The sequence below is a fragment of the Cetorhinus maximus genome, chromosome 16, assembly GCF_964194155.1.
Source record: "Cetorhinus maximus chromosome 16, sCetMax3.hap1.1, whole genome shotgun sequence".
NCBI lineage: Eukaryota > Metazoa > Chordata > Chondrichthyes > Lamniformes > Cetorhinidae > Cetorhinus > Cetorhinus maximus.
The window spans coordinates 11,248,560-11,268,601 of NC_135894.1; positions in this window are offsets into that span (position 1 = coordinate 11,248,560).

Here is a 20,042-nt window from a genome sequence, read left to right on the forward strand (position 1 = left end):
TGAGGTCAACAAGCCTTTGAGACAGCTGTTGAGACAGGGTCAACAGTGGTGATAGAATGCCGCCCAGCAAAATGCTTTTACAAGGATTAAAAATCTTTTAATCTCTTGTGAAATCTTGGCACATTATGACCCAGAATTGCCAACCCTAGCAGCAACAGATGCATTGTCTACAGGTCTTGGGGCAGTTTTATTTCAAGTGCAGGGAGATGCCAAGCGTAGATCAGCATACTCTGCCTCTAGGTCACAAACAGAAACAAAACAACGATACACCACAATAGCAAAAGAAGCATTGCCGCAGCAAGATGGGCATGCAAAAAACTTTTCAGACTATGTTATGGGATTGCATTTCAAAATTGAAACAGATCATAAGCCACTAGTCATCTTTCTGAACATGAAAGAAATTGCAAAGATGCTGCCTAGGATCTAGTGGTTCAGACTAAGATTGATGGAATATGACTCCATCACAGAGCATGTTAAAGGAAAGCATCAAACAATAGCAGACACACTGCTATGGATATCATCAGAAGGAGCCAATCACGAGGATTTCCACCTCATTGAGGTGGTTGAAGCATAGACATCCTTAATTGTTCAGCACTTACCAGCTACTGCAAAAAAGTTGCAGGAAATAAAACAATGAGATGAAAAATGTCTCCCAATCCAAGAATATTGTCTGGAAGGATTGCCAGACTGTATCCCCACTTATCCAATACTACAGCAGTACTTTAAACAGCACAAGCATTGATGACTTACTAGTCTTCAACAGCAGAATAGTCATACTGAGAACACTTTGGTTTAATATTCTTCAAAGACTTCAACAAGGCCATGTAAGAATAGCAAAATATTGTGCTAGAGCAATCAGTCCAGTAGCCAGTTATTGCTCGCTCTATAGAAGGGATGATTTCTAACTGCTTTACTTATCCCAAGAACAAAAAGAACCACTATTACCTTCTACTTTTCCATCAAGGCCATGGGAGTGGCTGGGAATGGACTTATTTGAATTTAGGGGGAAATCATCCCTTATTGTCATTGATTACTGCTCATAATGGGCTGAAGAAAAGAGATTGCATAGTATCACAGCAGAAGCAGTTATCCAATCCCTCAAGAGAATTTATGCAACACATGGCACCCTGGACATTGTAGTTCCTGACAATGGGCTGCAGTTTGCTAATGAACCATTCCACAGTTTCGCAACTGAATATGGCTTCATAGGTGTTCGCCTCAAGTGAATGGAGAAGCTGAGAGAGGTGTGCAAACTGTCAAAGATTTACTGAAGAAAAACAAAGACCTTAATCTAGCTCTTCTGAGTTATCGAATCTCTACCACTACAGAACGATTTCTTACCATCAGAACTACGAATGAGTAGGAGACTGAGAACACAGCTTCCATCTCTAGGGCTAAAACTCAAACTCAATATCACCAGAAATGACCAAGAAAAGGTAAATCAGTGCAAGAGAAGCAGCTAGGCTTGGAAATTTAATCACAGGCAAGGAACACATGAGTTACCAGTGCTGAAGCCCGGGGAGAGAGTATCAGTCCGAGACCAACGGAGGGAAGGCACAATCATTGAAAAAGCTCCACAACCAGGATTGTACAGGATTGAGACAGACCAGGGTAGCATAAGGAGAAACTGTAGCGCCTTAGCATCCTTGGAGAGAAAACCAATAGAAACTTGGGCTTACTACTCAGATCCTGATGAGGAAGAAGAAAGATTTACTGCAAGCTCTATAGTCACCCAGGACAAGAACACTCACACCCACAGAAGGGAGAGTACAGAATATCTTCAACCTCAAAAGGAGATCAGAACGAGACTAACCCGGTGAACTCTGAGACTTTGAGGGGAGTTGTAGGAGGATGTAAATATGACATGGATAAAGATTTTGGGGGAGATGTATAGTAAAGGGTTAGCATCAGATGCATACATGATTCTAATGTAATAATGATGTCAGATCACATGATGGAGAAGTAAGAATGATCAGGAGGGAGGAGAATCTCCAACCTCGTGCAGAGATACAAATGTGTAAATGCTTGCTGTAAATAAAGAGTAATAGTTTTGAGAAACTACAGACTTGAACAGCATACTTTGGGAGAATAGACAATCCCCAAAATCCATGTCTAAAGTCTGGCCACACAATGAAACAACCATCGCCTTCTCAAAGGCAATTAGTAATGAGCAATAAATGCTGGCCTTGCCAGTGATGCTCATGCCCCATGAACAAATAAAAATAGAAGAATGGGATGGGGCAGGCAGAGGGGCCAAGCTCTAAGATGATGAAGATGAGGAAGAGGAACAGGGGGTTGCAGGGAGCAGGCCTCCTAGGCGACACTGTGGATGAATGTCACACAGCAAATTGTGAGGCTCTACTTCCACTTCAAACAACTTCCCTATCCCAAGTGGAATCACTGATCCTCACCATCGCATCCATTTCACATTCCCCAACACAACTTTCCCTTGTCCAACATTCAGCAATAAAAGCCAGTAATATGAATATTCATAACGCATCTTTATTCAACAACACACCCAATTACACAAACAACAATTAGCTATTCACCCTTGTGCATTCCCTTAGTGCCCATTTTGTGGGTGCCTTTGCTTATCTGAGTGTTCCAATGCAGTGCTACTGTGGCTGATGGAAGACTGCTAACTTTTACTGGGGGAGAGCCTAATTGGCTTTGCAGGATGACCTTGTGCAGATCTGGGCCTGGAGGCCCCAACTTCATGTTGCACGTTCTCAGCATGGGTAGTCTGGGTTAGCTGGCTGAGAGGCAACAGTAAGGGCAATGGAGGTTTGGAATTAAGTCCTCCCTCTACTGCTTGCTCACTGTTATGCTACCTGAATGAGACAAACCTCCAATGCTCCAGGGTACAGTTGATGATTCACCAAGTATTCTAGTTTACAAGTGGAACGTACAGGAGGGCCCCAGCCACTTGTGGGTGGTGGCAGGTTGTGATTCTTCATCGCTCAATTGATTTTTGTCATGAGGAAATATCCAGGGAACAGTAGTTACTGCCCTAATTCTTATAATCCCACTTGCACAAGTTCAGTTCCAAGATCTGGAATTGGGCCTCATCTCAAAAATATAAACAAGGTACGAACTGAGTGGCTAAACTGGACAAGGAGAGGTCCCATTTTAGTTTTAGTTTTGACAGCCCTTAAGTGATTTCTGTGATAGATGTGTACATTTTCCTGCGTCATAGAGATTTCTAAGAACAATGAGAGCAACTGTTTTAAAAAAAAAACGATTAGTTTGTATACACTGGAAGGAATCACTGGCAGGAGAGCTTTTAACTTGTTTATGTTCAGCAACATTCCCTCTATTAAGGTACCAGCTTTCTTTTACTCTCATTTTCACCTGTCACTGTTAAATACTGCAGATTGTTTGACAGTGGGGGCTGCTTTGAACAGTACAAATTCACCTTCACATTGATCTCTGGTCATGCAAAGTGAAGCCTCGCGATGACTCTGGATATTTGACCTTTTGAAAAATAGACCGTTTAAAATGAGATGACAAAATATTGACTCTACTCAGACCAAAAAGAAATGAAAAATTATATCTAATAATTTTAACTAAACTAAAGTTGTTTTAAGTGATTGTTTTAGCTGGGTAGAGTATCATAATGATTCAATAATATTTCTCACAATATTAATGGAACCTTACTACCACTGTGATTCAGGTCACAAAACCCATCAGGGAGACAAGAGGAATATCTGTAATTTAATCGGGCAAAATTCCAGTTGCCCATCCTTTGACATGTGATGCTTTAACATGTTAACCTATACACTGTGATAGGAATATTTATTTGCCTCAGTTATCTGACTTGATTATGGAATAATTAAGTATTGCTTGATGGTATTTAAACACTAAAGAAAAATAAACGCGGCATTGTTTAACTAAGTTATTAAGCGAGTACTGAGCTAACAATAGTCAGATTTACTGCCCATTCATGATCAGGTGGTGCATCTAGACCAATTAACATTGTTTACCATATTTATACTGAAAAATAGTTTCTGTAATAAATAGTGTTACAAAAAAGCAGTAGATGGCATTCACCGGCAACGTCTCTGCCAGAGTAAGCTATATCCAATGCAGCTCTGCAATCGTCTGATGGGGATCATTTATCATAGCATGACCAAAATATTCAAAGTCATGAATTAAAGCTGGCAAGACAGAAGCGGATACTCATTTGCTTAATTTTCTCTCATCTGATGCTTTTTGCAGATGATGACTTCTTCCTGAGGCACATTTGCTGCTCACATTCCAGTACCTTCTCCAAATGGCCTTTAGGTGTCAGCCATAGCTTGGGGGCAATATTCTTGCTTTTGACTCAGAGGTTTGGTGGGTTTAAATCCCCAGTCCAGGGATTTGAGCACAAAATCTAGGCTGACACTCTGGGCAGAATCTTCTGGCTGGCGTGTGGGTGGTGGAGCCTGCACCCCAGGGCTTAAAATGTCACGCGCTGATGTCGCGCGAGCGTCCTGACATCAGCGCGTGGCATCACGATGTTTCGGTCAGCGGGCGCGCTCAGCAGCGGGACGTGTGCCCGCCATTAATTAAAGGCCTTGTTAAGGCCATTAACTCTCCAATCAACCAGGATTTTGAGGGGCCCGTGCGAACTTCGGGTCAGCGCACGGGCCCAACGGGCAAGCGGGTAAGTGATTTTTTTACAAACCTCATCAGTGGCGGGATGAGGTTTGATAGCGGTTTTAAAAACATTTAATAAAGGTTTTGTGTTGTTCACTAACATGTCCCATAGGTGTGACATTTTCACATGAGGGGGACATGTTAATGAATTTTTTATTGTTCTATTTTTAATATTTGACAGCCTTTCAGCGATCTCCCTGAGGCGGCACTTAGCCTCAGGGAGATGTGCGCTCTTTCGTGCGCATGATTGAAAGTGCGCACTCTCGCTTTTGGAGAATCCCCCCCCCCACCCACACAGGAAGCGAATAGCGCTTCCCGCCGGACGTAACGTTGGGTGGGCCTTAATTGGCCCGCCCACTTAAAATGGCGGCGAGGCCCGTTTCGGCGGCAGCGATTGGCTGCCCGCCTGCCGCCGAGTCAGTCGAGCCCGCCTGTCCATCAAGGGCAAAATTCTGCCCTCTAGTGCAGAACTGAAGGAATGCTGCACATTCAGAGGTACTGTCTTTATTGAGATAATAATATATTAGCACGAATAGAGGATTGGTTAATGGATAGAAAGCTGAGAATGGGCATTAACATGGCTTTTTCAAGTTGACAGACAGTGAATAGTAGGGTGCCGCAAACATCAGTGCTGGAGACTCAGCTATTTACAATCTATATTAATGACTTAAATGAAGAGACAGAGAGTAATGTTTCTAAGTTTGTTGATGATACCAAATTAGGTGGGAAGGTAAGCTGTGCGGAGGACACAGAGAGCCTGCAAAGAAATAAAGACAGGTTAAGTGAATGGGCAACAAGATGGCAGATGGAGTATAATATATGGGATTGCAAAGTTACCCATTTTGGTCATAAGCATAAAAAAGCAGGAATTTTTTTAAAGGGTGTGAAACTTGTAAGTATTGACATTCAAAGAGACATGGGTGTACTCATACAAGGAACACAGAAAGTTAGCACGCATGTACAACAATCAATTAGGAAGGCAAATGGCATGTTAGCAAGTGGATTGGAGTACAAGAATAAAGCTTTCTATAATTGTACAGGGATTTGATGAGAACACATCTGGAATACTGTGTGCAGTTTAGGACTTCATATTTAAGGAAAGATATACTTGCATTGAAGATGGTACAGAAAAGGTTCACTAAATTGGCCCCTGAGATTGACCTACGATGAGAGGCTGAATAAATTGGGCTTATATTCTCTAGAGTTTAGATGAATGAAAGGCGATCTCATTGAAACCCGACAAAATTCTGAAGGGGCTTGATAGTGTTATGATCCCAGCTGCTGTCACTACTGGCAAGCCTGATCCCAGGATGGAACTCAGCTTGGTAGATCCTAACTTTTTTTTGTTTAGATACATGGAGAGTGGCTACTGAACAGAGTCACAGGAGTCAGCTGGTGAGCTTTTGACAAAAGAATAAAACATTTATTAAACAAGGAAAGATGAACTATATTACATTACCCATAACTGTACCTTTACAGATGTACACTGATTTGTAAGGAAAACACAAGTTACAAAAACTTTCTTATGCTCTAATGTTCACAGTAAGTACAGAGTACATGTAAACCAATTGGCAACCTGTGGTCAGGCACACAACACTTTGAAACCAAGTACCACTCCAAACAGATACCATGAATCTCTTATCAGCTCTCCCCAGACACTTGTCACACCATGAGCCAACCGGTCTCACTGAACTCCGTCTGTCACATGAGGGTTTCCAATCTCCACTCTCTAAGAACCTGCTTTGGAATCTTCTCCCAAACTGACGCTTTCTCTCAGACACCTTCCACAAGGGTTCACCTCCAGGGTTTTGAAATCTCCTTCCGATGTTCCTCTCCCCTGGGACGCCACGTATATTCAAGCTTTCTTCCATGCAGTCTCTCTCACCAACTCAGACATCAACAATACCACTGCTTCACATGCCCATTGCAAAAAGTTACAGACCTTCAGCCATCACTGTGGACCTTCTGGCCTCTCGCTTTAAATCTGCTTCCTGCAGCTTTGCTTCCTTTAAGCTTGAAGCTTAGAGCCTTCCTCTGCTCCTCACTCTTAACTTAACTTAACAGGACCTTTTTCAGGTTCCTGTCCTTCCTTTGACTAGAATGGCTTCTTGGAACTTTCTGTTTCTGTCTCACTCCTTGGCCTTGGGACCTTTCAGTTCCTTTGGGAAGTCTGCTCCCTCTGCAGTTCCCTCCCGCAGTATCCAGTCTCTCTGGAATCCTGGCATTAACTTCAGTTTGGGACTTGCTATCTGTCCCTTTCCATGTCCTGCCTGTTCTGGCACCTTTTTCCAACTGAACTGAAACTGCTTTTCTAGCTTTTTCTGTGTGTGTGTGTGTGTGTGTGTGTGTGTGTCTTCCTCTCTGGACACTCTTGCTAGGCAACAGCACCATTTTTTCTGCTCTTGTGTTTGCTTTAACTTCTCTTCAGGAGTCGTATAACTCATTAGAAATACAAGTATACAAACAGAGCTTTAGATCTACTGTATCCACTCAAAAATGAAACTAGATCCCAGGCTTCACCTTTTAACCTACAAATAGAAAAAAATATTAATTAAATTTAAATTTAGAGATATGCCTTATTCCTAACACCCAAATACACATATAATTTACTTAAACTGCCTCTATTTCTGAACAATAGGTTAGACGCTGGGAGATTGTTTTTGCTGCTCGGGGAAGCTAAAACAAGGGGGCACAATACCCGGATAAGGGGCTAATCATTTAGGACTGAGATGAGGAGAAACTTCTTCACTCAAAGGGTTGTGAATCTTTGGAATACTCTACCCTAGGGGGCTGTGAATGCTCCACCATTGAATACATTTAAAGATTTTTGGTCTCCCAGGGTATTAAGGGATATGGGGAGTGGATGGGAAAATGGAGTTAAAGCCCAAGATCAGCCATGATTGTATTGAATGGCAGAGCAGGTTTGAGGGGCCATATGGTCTAGCCGTGCTCCTACTTCCTGTGTACTTTTGAATGAGATGTTAAACCGACATCCTCTCTGTCTTCTCAAGTGAACTTAAAAGATTTCATGACACGAAGAAGAGCAATGGAGATCGATCTCCCCAGTGTCACAACCAGTATTTATTCATCGACCACTTCACTGAAACCCAGTACCTGGTTATTTTCACACTGATGCTTGTAGGGCCCTTGCTGTGCACAAGTTGACTGCCATGTTTTGTACAGTGAGTACACTTCAAAATTATCTAAACAAAAGGAAATACTGTAGATGCTGCAAGTTTGAACTAAAGCAGAAAAAGCTGAAAGGCTTAGGTCAGGCAGTATTTGTGGAGAAACAGAGTAGGGCTGAATTTCCTGCTTTCTTAACTTTAAATTTTTTCGGTCCTGTCTTGGCCAACACTTTGACTCAGGCCAGGCAAGAACTGCACAGGGCAGCAGGTTCCTGAAGCCTTCAGTTGAGCACCACTGCATTGGAGGGAAGGAGGCCATGCCCCCCTTTTTTACAGCACTGGCCGCTGTAACACAAGTAAGTTTAAATGTCCAGCCAGATTTAAAGATCTTTGAGAAGCCAGGGAGAAAGTGTGTGTATAAGGTAAGTGGGTAAGATTTGGGCGGAGGGGTGGTTGGGTCGGGTCAGGCCCGGTCTGGCTGGACCTTGACCCCCGGGGGGGCGGGTGGTGGGGGGTGGTGAGGAGTCAGGTCTGGCCGGATGGTGGAAGAGTTGGGTCTGGCAATGGGGGAGTCGGGCCTTGGGTGGGGTCTCCCCGTGGGGAGGCCGGGAGGTGTCCGGTGGGGAGGGGTAGTCAAGGAGCGGGGAGTTCCATGGGGCGGGGGAACCCAGTGAGGGGTGTTAGTCGGGAGGTGGGGGTGGGGGGGGTTCCCCTGGGTGTTCAGGGGTTGGAGGAGTCCCCAGTTGGGGGGAGGGTTGGTGTGGGCCTGTATAATAGTTACCCAGAAATTAGAAGTTGATTTAATTTGTCTAACTTTTCCTGGGTAGCTATTGATGTAACACAGCTGGAACAATCCGAAGTTTGCTATTTAAATTGCAAATTTGGATGGTTCCCAGGGCAGGGCAATTGCCCATAGGAAGCTTGCACTTGCAAGGCAATTGCCACGCTTATCTCAGCTTCCAGTGGTGGGCAGTTGGCAGGAGGGCTTCCCCAGTGCATCTTTGGGGTGCCCCCCCACCCCAGTTACACTGCACTGGAGCTCAGAAGTTACAGCTCATTATCTCAAATCAGTGACCCCTCTTCAGGACTGGAACTTTTCAGAGATTAATTCCCAAATCTTCCAGTCTCTGGGTCATCGGAGATGGGATGTAACTTGGGAGATTTGCTCTGGACCCTGCGGAAATCCTGATGCACAGATTTTCCCAGGAAGTGCAAACTTCCAATGGGTTGATTTCCCTGGGACCTTCCATGAATATCTTCGACCCTGATATCAGGGTGAAGACTTGGGCCAGATAAGCAGGGCTTACTTGCATGCTTATCATGGAAGGGTTAGATGCAGTACAATGGTGTTTGGCATAGCAAGGGTTAATGTGGGACTGGAGAACAGTACAGCCCACGTTGTGATGGTAGACTGTGTGTAGAGAGAATCAGAGAGAAGTCAGCATGAAGATTGCACCTATATACGGCTCCACCTCAGAGATACGTATACAGTTGTGTGATAACAATAAACAGTTTATTTTCAAGCTCGCTAGTCTCCAGACCTCTTAGTGAGACACCAAACAACCTTACAACAATAGACAGTGTAATACGTGGTCTAACTCAGTGGTTAGCCAGCATAATTCAATACAGCATCACAGCTGACCCTCCCAATCACCCCCCCTGAGCTGACCCAAATGACCCTGACCATCCAACTATCCCCCAGACACCCAACTACCTCCTGGCCACCCAACCACTCTCCTAACCACCCGACTAACTCCCGAACACTCAACTATCCTCTCACCCACTCACCCACTCACCCACCTCACGCACCTACCTACCTCACCCCTTCAGCCACTCACCCATTCACTAACTCACTCACATACTGAAAGACTTGGACCGTTAAAAACGTACCTAATCAACTGAAGGCATGGCCACAAACATTGGAGTGAAATTGGGATGGTCAAGAGGCTGGAATGAGGGGAGCACACATATCTCTGCGGGTTGTGGGACTGGTGGATGAGGAGGAATAGCTTATCCTGGCCACAGTCACATAAGATGTCATTTTTGCCTATGATCAGAGCTATCTCAGTACTGTGGAATAGTCCTTTCCAAATTGCCTTTGAAGCTTTGCAATTTGATATTTTCCTTTTGTTTTACTTGTATTGTATAATGCATTCGTAAAGGTTATGACAGGTGTATTTTTTAGTTTTCTGCATTTGAGGGAAAACTCAAATATATAAAATAAATGAATATATATTGAGGACTGTCAGCTGGTTGAAGAAGCTCTTACCCATTGGAAAAGATATGTGGTCAATCGAGCGGAAAAAAAACTTTACCCAAGTGTATTTTTCTATATCTAGGGGTTGGATTTTCCTATGTGATTGCAGAGACCTAGCTCTGAAGAAAGAGGAAAATAAAACAGACTGAATAAAAGTAATAATCTTAACCCTGTGAGGGTGACTGCTGTGCTTAAGAGACTGTGTTTGTGTGTGTGTGTGTGTGTGTGTGTGCGCGCGCGCACGCATGGGGGATAGAGACCTGCTTTTTGACTGAACACAAAAGATAATGAGGGAGTTAATACAGAGTGCAGTGTGGAAGTTCAAATGCCCAGATATGCACTGAAATGCAAAGGTACTTTTTTGCACATGAATATACAAATTGGAGGTCAAAAAAAGACCAACTAACCCATCAAGCCTGCCCTAGCTGTACCATGATAGTTGGAGCATCATGAACTTCTCAATCCCCCCTTCCAGCCCCTGTAACCAAATGCCTTCCTAGGAGAGGCACAGTGAAAAAGCCTAGGGTCCATTTGGGAACAAATAACCAAGATAAATCCTCTGTCAGATGATCAAAACCAGTCCCTGTGACAGATGCAGACTTATTTACTTACCTCGCTGAAGCTACTCAATTTGCCTCTAAATTTACCTACCTTCCATAGATGAGGAACTTTAACAAACTTACTTCATGAGTTCTGAGCAAAAGGTTTCAACCTTTCAAGTCTTCCAAGACTTCTCTCCAAGTTTCAGTTCCTATTTGTAACTTTTCCCCATTCGCCTGCCCAGCAGCTTTTAGTCTTGCAATGGTTTACCTGATTGACTGTGGCGTGCTGCTAAAATAACAGATACCAGACCACACTCAGGCTTGAGAACCCTCGCTTTATGTACGTTTGTCTGTAAGAGTGCATGTATTTGCATAAACTATAGGAGTCATCTTAAGGGCAAAGGTCAGCTCAGATAGGCAAATTATTAAATTGGCATTATCACCCTAACTGTCAAAGGAGTTCACTCCAGAAGGTAAGAAGGGGAGGCAAGGGGAAGCTGTTGGGGAGGGTTAAACTAACTTGGCAGGGGGGTGGGATCCTGAGAGGAGGTTCAGCAGGGGGAGATGCACAGCCAAAATTAGAAGAGAGAGCAAGTGAGTCTGGGAGGCATAGAAATTATCGGCCAGTTAAGGCACAAGGGAGTTTGGCAAGATTGGATGGTATTTATTTTAATGCAAGGAGTCTGACAAGTAAGGCAGATGAGTTGAGGGTACAAATTTACACATGGAAATATGATGTCATTGCTGTCACAGAGACATGGTTGAGAGAGGGTCAAGATTGGCAGCTCAATATTCCAGGATATAGGGTCTTCAGGTGAGACAGCAAAGGAGGTAAAAAGAGAGGGGGTATCGCAATATTGATCAAGGAATCAATTACAGCAGTAAGGAGGGATGACACCTTAGAAGGCTCCTCAAATGAAGCCATATGGGTAGAACTGAAAAACAAAAAAGGAGCAATCACATTGCTGGGAGTGTATTATAGGCCCCCAAACAGTCAGAAAAATAGAAGAGCAGATTTAGACTTGAATGTAGGAGGGTTGATCAGTAAGTTTGCGGATGACACGAAAATTGGTGGGGTGGTAAAAAGTGAGGAGGATAGCCTTAGATTACAGGAGGATATAGATGGGCTGGTCAGTTGGGCTGATCAGTGGCAAATGGAATTTAATCTGGATAAATGTGAGTTGATGCACTTGGGCAGGACAAACAAGGCATGGGAATACATGATGAATGGTAGGACCCTGGGAAGTACAGAGGATCAGAGGAACCTTGGTGTGCATGTCCACTGGTCCCTTAAGGTAGCGGGACAGGTTAAGAAGGCATATGGGATACTTGTCTTTATTAGCCGAGGCATAGAATATAAGAGCAGGGAGGTTATGCTGGAACTGTATAAAACGCTGGTTAGACCATAGCTAGAGAATTGCTTGCAGTTCTGGAATCTGCATTATAGGAAGGATGTGATTGCACTAGAGAGAGTGCAGAGGAGATTTACCAGGATGTTGCCTGGGCTGGAGAGTTTTAGTTATGAGGAGAGATTGGATAGACTGGGGTTATTTTCCCTGGAGCAGAGGAGATTGAGGGGGGACATGATTGAGGTGTATAAAATTATGAGGGGCATAGATAGGGTAGGCAGGAAGAAACTTTTCCCCTTGGTGGAGGGATCAATAACCAGGGGGCATAGATTTAAGGTAAGGGGCAGGAGGTTTAGAGGGGATGTAAGGAAGATTTTTTTTCACCCAGAGAATGGTGGGAATCTGGAGCTCACTGCCTGAAAGGGTGGTAGAGGCAGAAACCCTCATAACATTTAAGAAGTATTTGGATATGCACTTGCGATACCATGGCTTACAAGGCTATGTGCCTAGTGCTGGAAAATGGGATTAGAATAGTTAGGTACTTGTTTGACCGGCGCAGACTCAATAGGCCAAAGGGCCTTTTTCTGTGCTGTACTGTAGACCTTTATGCAAATGACTGAAGCCAATTTGAGTATGACTCTGGGCTGGATCTTACATTACTCCCAGCAGCTTGAAGGTAAAGGGGCTTGTACAGTCCAACGTTTAGCTTGCAGCTGCCTTGCCCCTGACTTCTCACAAATTTTACGGGGGACGGTGGAGGTGTCAGGTGGCCAGCCCACCCTTGGGCCTATTGAGGCCTTTAAGTGGCCAATAAATGGTCTCTTAAGGGCCACATTCTGCCCCTGCTGCTATTTTACCCATGGCAGAGGAAGGTCCACACTCTATGGAAAACCTGGCAGCTTTAGCTGAGTGGGCTGGTGTCAGGCAAGAATGAGGTGCCACCTTTGCGGGTCCCCTGTGCCCATCAGAGCCATGCTACCAAAGATAATATTTGCCCTTTTACCCTCTCCCTACCACCTTTACTCCAGCCTGGCAGTTTGGCCAGGGCGATACCCTGGACTTACCTTAAGTCTGGGCTCCTTTTCATCAAGACTGGCTGTAGTCTCAGCAGTAGCCACTGTTCCTGCCTGGTGCTGCTGGGACCACAGAGCTGCCGACTAATTGTGGCTGGCAGCACTCCAAGGTGGGAATTCCTCCTGAGATAAGGGCAGAGGTCTTACCTTAAAGCAATTAATGCTGCTGAGGGACAACCATCACTATGGGGGTTGGGCTCACCACCAACTTTTTAGCCAAGCAGTTGGGATGATAAAACCCAGCACTCTCAAACATTAGAGTGTACAAATTTGTATAGACAATACCATTCGAGTGTAAGATGCTAAGCTCATATATTTATATACAGTGCAATGTGATTGTGCACTCCTTGGCCCATGATACTTCAAAGCAGTTTGATTTACTTGGAACTTTAACCCAGATGTGCTACAGAGCAAGAGGCCAAACCTAACTTTTCTACTTCCCGCCCTGTCTGTTGCTTGCTTTGTTAGCATATTGTTAACAGTATCTATTGTGACAAATGTGAAACGATTATGCCTTTTTTTGGTTCAGTTTCTGGCCCTTTCAGTCATGCACAATACATAATAGTTTGAAGGACATCTGCACCATTCTAACCTATGTCATGACATGTTTCAAAGTTTGTTGCGATTGTCTCCCTGGTAACTGACTATGGAAAGAGGCAAACACACATTTTTGAATATATACAGACTTTGTGATGGAAATGACAGTCTGTTATTTCTTTGAATGAGGCTGTCAGTTATATGTTTATGACAAGCCTTGGCAGCTGGTTGAGAGTTTAAGAGCAGAGTAAATTCCCTTGAAGACATCTAAGTCAAACAAATCAAAAACTTATCAGAAGATTTAGGTGGCTGCTATAGTTTGTAAAGAAGTCAAGGAGCAAGGAAGCAGCACCCATAAAAGTCGATGATAGATCAAAAGTGTGGCAGATGGAGCACAGCACTTCCGCAAGTTCTGAAAAAGAATAGGTCAGAGTCGGAAAATGGTCGGCTAATCTTCATTTCAACACAAAGATACAGGGAGGTAAGAAAGAGTATGTCAATGGGGAGATTTGGACCTTGGGAGAAACAAGAGGTTTAAAAGATCACTGTACATTCATCAGTGGTAAAGATTATTGCTAAAAGTATAATAAGGCCAAAATTATTGTGATTGCTTCAATGGAAAGAAAATAACATGCATGGAAAACAAAGAAGTTTTGGAGTTCTGATTGATAATAAATTGAATCGATTGCATCTCTGCTCAGTGGCAGCAAGTTAAAAAAAAAGCCAGATGCTGGGATGTATTATGAGGTCAGCATTGAGCAGAAAGAGTGAGTAAATCCTGCCACTTTATAAATCATTGTAGTAACCGGGCTCATTCTGGTCACCACAGTACAAAAAGGACATTGCAGCTATTGAAAAGATACGGAAGAGAGAAATGAGAATGATTGAAGGAGTTGAAGGGATCAGATTATTAGGAGAAATTATGTAATTTGGACATGACCACATTGGAAGAGGTTGAGAGGTGATATTGTTTTTAGGATTTGAAAGAGACCGGATGATGTAGACCATGATAAGCTATTTTAGTCCAGAACAGTGGAAGGAGAGGGCATATGGCCTGCATCGAAGGGTCGGGGAAATTAAGCATCTTTATTCCTTATGTTGATCCTGACGTTTAAGTTCCCCTTTAAATACTGTAATTTAATTAGAACTTTTCCTGACAGCAGCCAGGCGCTAAGAGCTAAATTGGCAGTTACATTAAGAGCATTTGATGAAATGCAAAAACGTTTTGGCCTAACGTGCACCGTTTTTCCAAAACTGTCTCCCTGAAAAGTTCCATGTGTCTTTGTAATCATAAAATGGCTTAGTCAATTTCTTTTGAGAAGGATACGTTTCTGTAGAATTATTGATGTTTAATAAGAATCAAAGAACAGCCAAAATAAAATAAGGATTAGACCTGATACAGGATTGTCACTTAAAGATAAAGTTCATCTTTTTGTATAATCTTGATGGTAACTGAACCTACTATCACAGGAGAATGCCAGCTATACTTTGATAGTGACTAAACTAACAACAGGTTTGTTTTATGTTGCAGTTGCATTTCAATAAATTTCCACTTTCATAAGATCACAAGGCCATAAGATATAGGAGCAGAAGTAGGCCATTTGGCCCATCGAGTCTGCTCTGCCATGCAATGAGATCATGGCTGATCTGATATTCCTCAACTCCACTTTCCTGCCTTTTCCCCATAGCCCTTAATTCCCTTGCTGATTAAAAATCTGTCTATCTCAGCCTTGAACATACTTAACGACCCGGCCTCTACAACCCTCTGCGGTAAAGAATTCCACAGATTCACTACCCTCTGAGAGAAGAAATTCCTCCTCATTTGTCTTAAATGGGTGACCCCTTACTCTGAGATTATGCCCTCTGGTCCTAGACTCTCCCACAAGGGGAAACAACCTCTCAGCATATATCCTATCAAACCCCCTCAGAATCTTATATGTTTCAATACAGTCATCTCTCATTCTTCTAAATTCCAATGGGCACAGGCCCAACCTACTCAACCTCTCCTCATCAGCAAATCCCTCCATATCTGGGATCAGCCTAGTGAATGTTCTCTGGACTGCCTCCAATGCAAGTATGTCTTTCCTTAGATAAGGGGACAAAAACTGTTCACAGTATTCTAGGTGTGGTCTAACTAGTGCCTTGTATAGTTTTAGCAAGGCTTCCCTATTTTTATACTCCATTCCCTTTTAAATAAAGACCAACATTCCATTTGCCTTCCCTATAACCTGCTGAACTTGTATGTTAGCTTTTCAGGAGTCATGCATGGGGACCCCCAAATCCCTCCGTGCTGCAGCTTTCTGCAGTCTTTCTCCATGTAAATAATATTCAGCTCCTCTATTCTTCCTGCCAAAATTCATAAACTCACATTATCCCATATTATATTCTATCTGTCAAGTTTTTTCCCACAAACTTAGCCTGTCTATCCCTCTATCTTATCCTTCTGTAGATTCTTTGTGTCATCCTCACCACTTGCCTTCCCACCTATTTTTGTGTCATCCGCAAACTTGGCAATAGTACATTCACTTCCCTCATCTAAGTCATTAATATATATTGTAAATAATTGTGGCCCCAGCACTGATCCCTGTGGCACTCCATTAGTCACAGGTTGCCATCCTGAAAATGCCCCCCTTATCCAAACTCTCTGTCTTCTGTTAGCCAATCCTCCATCAATGCTAATATACTACCCTCAACACCATCTAATGGTATTAAGTAGCCCTATGTGTGCTACCTTATCAGAGCCTTTTGGAAATCCAAATATATTACAGTCACTGGTTCCCCTTCATCTATCCTGCTTGTTACCTCCTCAAAAAATCCTAATAAATTTGTCAGGCATGATTTCCTCTTCATGAAGCCATGCTGACTCTGCTTGATTATATTATGCATTTCTGAATGCTCTACTATTACACCCTTTATAATAGACTCTAACATTTTTCCAGTGATCGATGTTATGCTAACTGGCCTATATTTACCTGTTTTTTGTCTCCCTCCCTTTTTGAATAAAGGTGTTACATTGGCAGTTTTTCAATCCTCTGGGACTTTTCCAAAATTTAAAGATTCTTCGACAATCACTACCAGTGCATCCACTGTTTGTGTAGTTACTTCCTTTGCAATCCTAGGATGCAACCCATCAGGTCCAGGGGACTTATTGGCCCTTAGTCCTATTAGTTTCCCTAGTACTTTTTTTCTAGTGATAGTTATTGTATTTATTTCCTCCCCCAGTTTTTCCCCTTGATCATTTAGTATTTTTGGAATGCTGCTTGTGTCTTCTACCGTGAAGGCTGATGCAAAAGCATTTATTTAACTCCCCTGCCACTTACTGGTTCTCCATTATTATTCCCCCAGCCTTATTCTCTAAGGGACCTATGTTTACTTTGGCCTCTCTCTTTCTTTTTATATATTTAAAGAAGCTCTTACTGTCCATTTTTATATTACTTGCTAGTTCACCCTCAAAGTTTATTTTCTCCCTTTTTACTATTTTTCTGGACAGAACAAATTTGAATTTCCTAATCTGAGGGGTGTGACCGCCTCCTAACGCAAAGTGTCCAGGTAACATCCCCCCTCCCTGATATGGCATCTCGGACTCCAGCTCCTTAACTCAGATCCAAAGTTCCTCGAGCTGCAAACATTTACTACTGATGTGTTTGCTCCGGATCACCTTGGTGTCTGGCAGCTCCCACATGCTGCAGTAGCAACACATCACCTATCCTGCCATCGCTATTGTATTTTATTTAATTACTTAATTAATTATTATAGTATCCCTGGTCTTTACGCTTGAAGAATCCAACCAGTCTTTATACTTTATTATATTTTTTTTACACACCAGTATCGATCTTATACTTAACAAGCTATTTTTAAGAAAACGAGAAAAAAGGAAAAAGACTAGAGACCTAAATACAAACTAAAGACCTTAGTTTTACTTTAAAGACTCACCAATCCTATTCACCAAACAGCTGCTCTCCACCCTCTTTAAAGGTCTCTCACCTCTCTCTCCGTGCTCTTTAATGGCCTCTCACTTCACTCGCACTCTCTCACTTTAAATGGCCCCGCTGCCCCTCTCTCACTCTCTGGCTGTTAATGGCCCCGCCTGCTCCTTTCGCTCTCTTGTTATATTCATTGTATAAGAGGGAAGGTAAGAATGAGTTGATGTCCCAGGAGTTGTTGACAAATTTTCAGAAATCTTTTGATATTATAGAATGAAATGACAAAATATTGAAAATATGAAGAGATAATAAAATCAGTGTAAAAAATAATTATCACAACGTTTAATTTAGTTGAGAGGAAAAACAGTATTATCAGAATTAAATAGAGTCAATGCCTGGCTGAAAGTACAGCTTGGTGTAATCCATATAAGTAGCTTTGTTTGAATGGCTTTGACCTCCTTGCACTGACTTTCACAGATGTACTTTTCCATAGTTAGTCAAACTTTTTGGTTTACTATTCAATTGATGTCTGGCGTCATTGGCAAACTTGTAATCAGGATATATTTTTAGCTTACTTGGACGTACAATTTCAAAATACTTAACTGTGAGGCGTATGAATCACTTGAACACAATAAGTGCACTGAATCATAAAGACTAAAGCAATCTGCAATTTAACAAGCAACAGGCATGTTAGCACATTTACCTCAGAACTTTTCTGATTCCAATTTAAGGATAAAACAATGAGGAAAGTTTTCTTTCTATTGCTAATCACTGCCATGTATTATAAAATTTCCTAAAAATATTGCGACAAATTCTGCTCCAAAGGTGCTATGCACTGTTTTGAGTTAATGTTTTATTAACTTGTGCCTGTACTAATCCTAACAATGTTATCTAGTAAGTTTGGCACTTTAAACAACGTGTTTAAATCAGCAGCTTTTTTGACCTTGATTTTTGGAAAAGATTCAGTAAGACAATACAATTGACCATCTATCGGTATCTTGGCCACAGCAAGGGTTGTGTTGACTTGATAAATAAATTATTGTGGAAACAATTGTGTAATAAAATTTTAATCCCTTCCAGCACATGCCTGTGGTTTCTGCAGTGCTAAATTGCACACTTTCTCCCGACCTCGGGGAACATTGGTGGCTTAACCCAAAGACTGCTATATACACCGTCACTTTGATGTTGATTCAAAGCAGCTTTGGGCGATTCTGATATTAAAGTTTAAGTAAAGCTAGAGAATCTGGGTAGTGGTTATTGAGTGGGGTACAACAAGAATCATGCGACCAGCTTCAATGCTGCTTCAAGTACATACTGGGTACTCTGCTCGAGTGCAAAACCACATTTTGAAAGTGCCCAGATTCTGCATCAATCTTCCTGGCACTTAATAAACTACTTTGGATTCTTTGTAGAGTTATGAGAGAACGACCCTACAGACCAGAAACCATAACATTGAAAAGTAGCAGCCTGTGGATTGGAACAGTGTGCACTTGCCCAAAGCATACATGCTCACCATTCCTTTGATGCTGAACTTATTATAGCAATCATAGAATTCAGATCTGCTAAGGAGGGACCTTACTCAGGTCTTTCCTTGTAAGCGTCTCAGCTGCTTGTCCTCTTACTGCAGAGAAATCAGAAGATTAAACACACAAAGGGTGGACTTGTCACTTGAGCATCACCCAGTGATTCAATATGTATCCCTTCTTGCAACTTAATCAGTCCATGTCTGGGAAAACCCTCTCGGTCAGGGTCCCATTGCCTAAGTGATTAGGTTTAATGGTTCATCTCCACCAATTGAATCACTCGGGTGATTGTCTTGATGCTTTGCAAATGGGGACAGATTATGTGGTTCACTCATATTCCACTGGTCATTGTCCTTGATGGGTCTTTGCAGATTTGGTGTCTCTATTTCAATGAATTGGAATTTGGAACGTAAAGTGAAACAAATTTGGTAGTCATCTTTGTCTGTGGGCTCAAGTCACCTTTAGTCTCTGTTTTTAAAAGCTCAATTTGGGCTTCTAGCCAGTGGATTAAAAATCATTTTGACATAAAGCATGTATTTGTAGCACTGCTACGTCAGTAGTTGACGTACTGGAACGCAAATCTGTTATTGAAGTTCATTATCGCCAACAGATTTCCAGTTAATTTTTCAAATTAAATAGGAAAAGGTTGGGTAGAGACCAGTAATAACTTTTTTGGAAACCTGAAAACACAGGTATTTACTATAAGAATAAAACCACAAGGTTCATAGTTTAAATCAAAAGAATCTTACAACACAAAAATACAAAGAACATGAATACTAATAACTGCACTCTATCTTAAATAGTCAGTTATGTTAACAATATTAAACATCTAATGAAGGCAGTTACGTATCCTCTAAACTGAACTTCTTAACTCAGCTTTCTTCCTACTTCCAGTAAGCTCGAGTCAGATACTTACCAGCAATTGGAAGATTAACCATTCCGTCTGAGTACTATTTCAAAAATGTGTAGAAGGGTTGAGATTTCTTGGGCTTTCCATTTACTTCTGGCAAGGTTGTCCCTTCAACTCTCCCCCAACTGTCCTATGGTTGTAGACACCCAGTTCAACCCA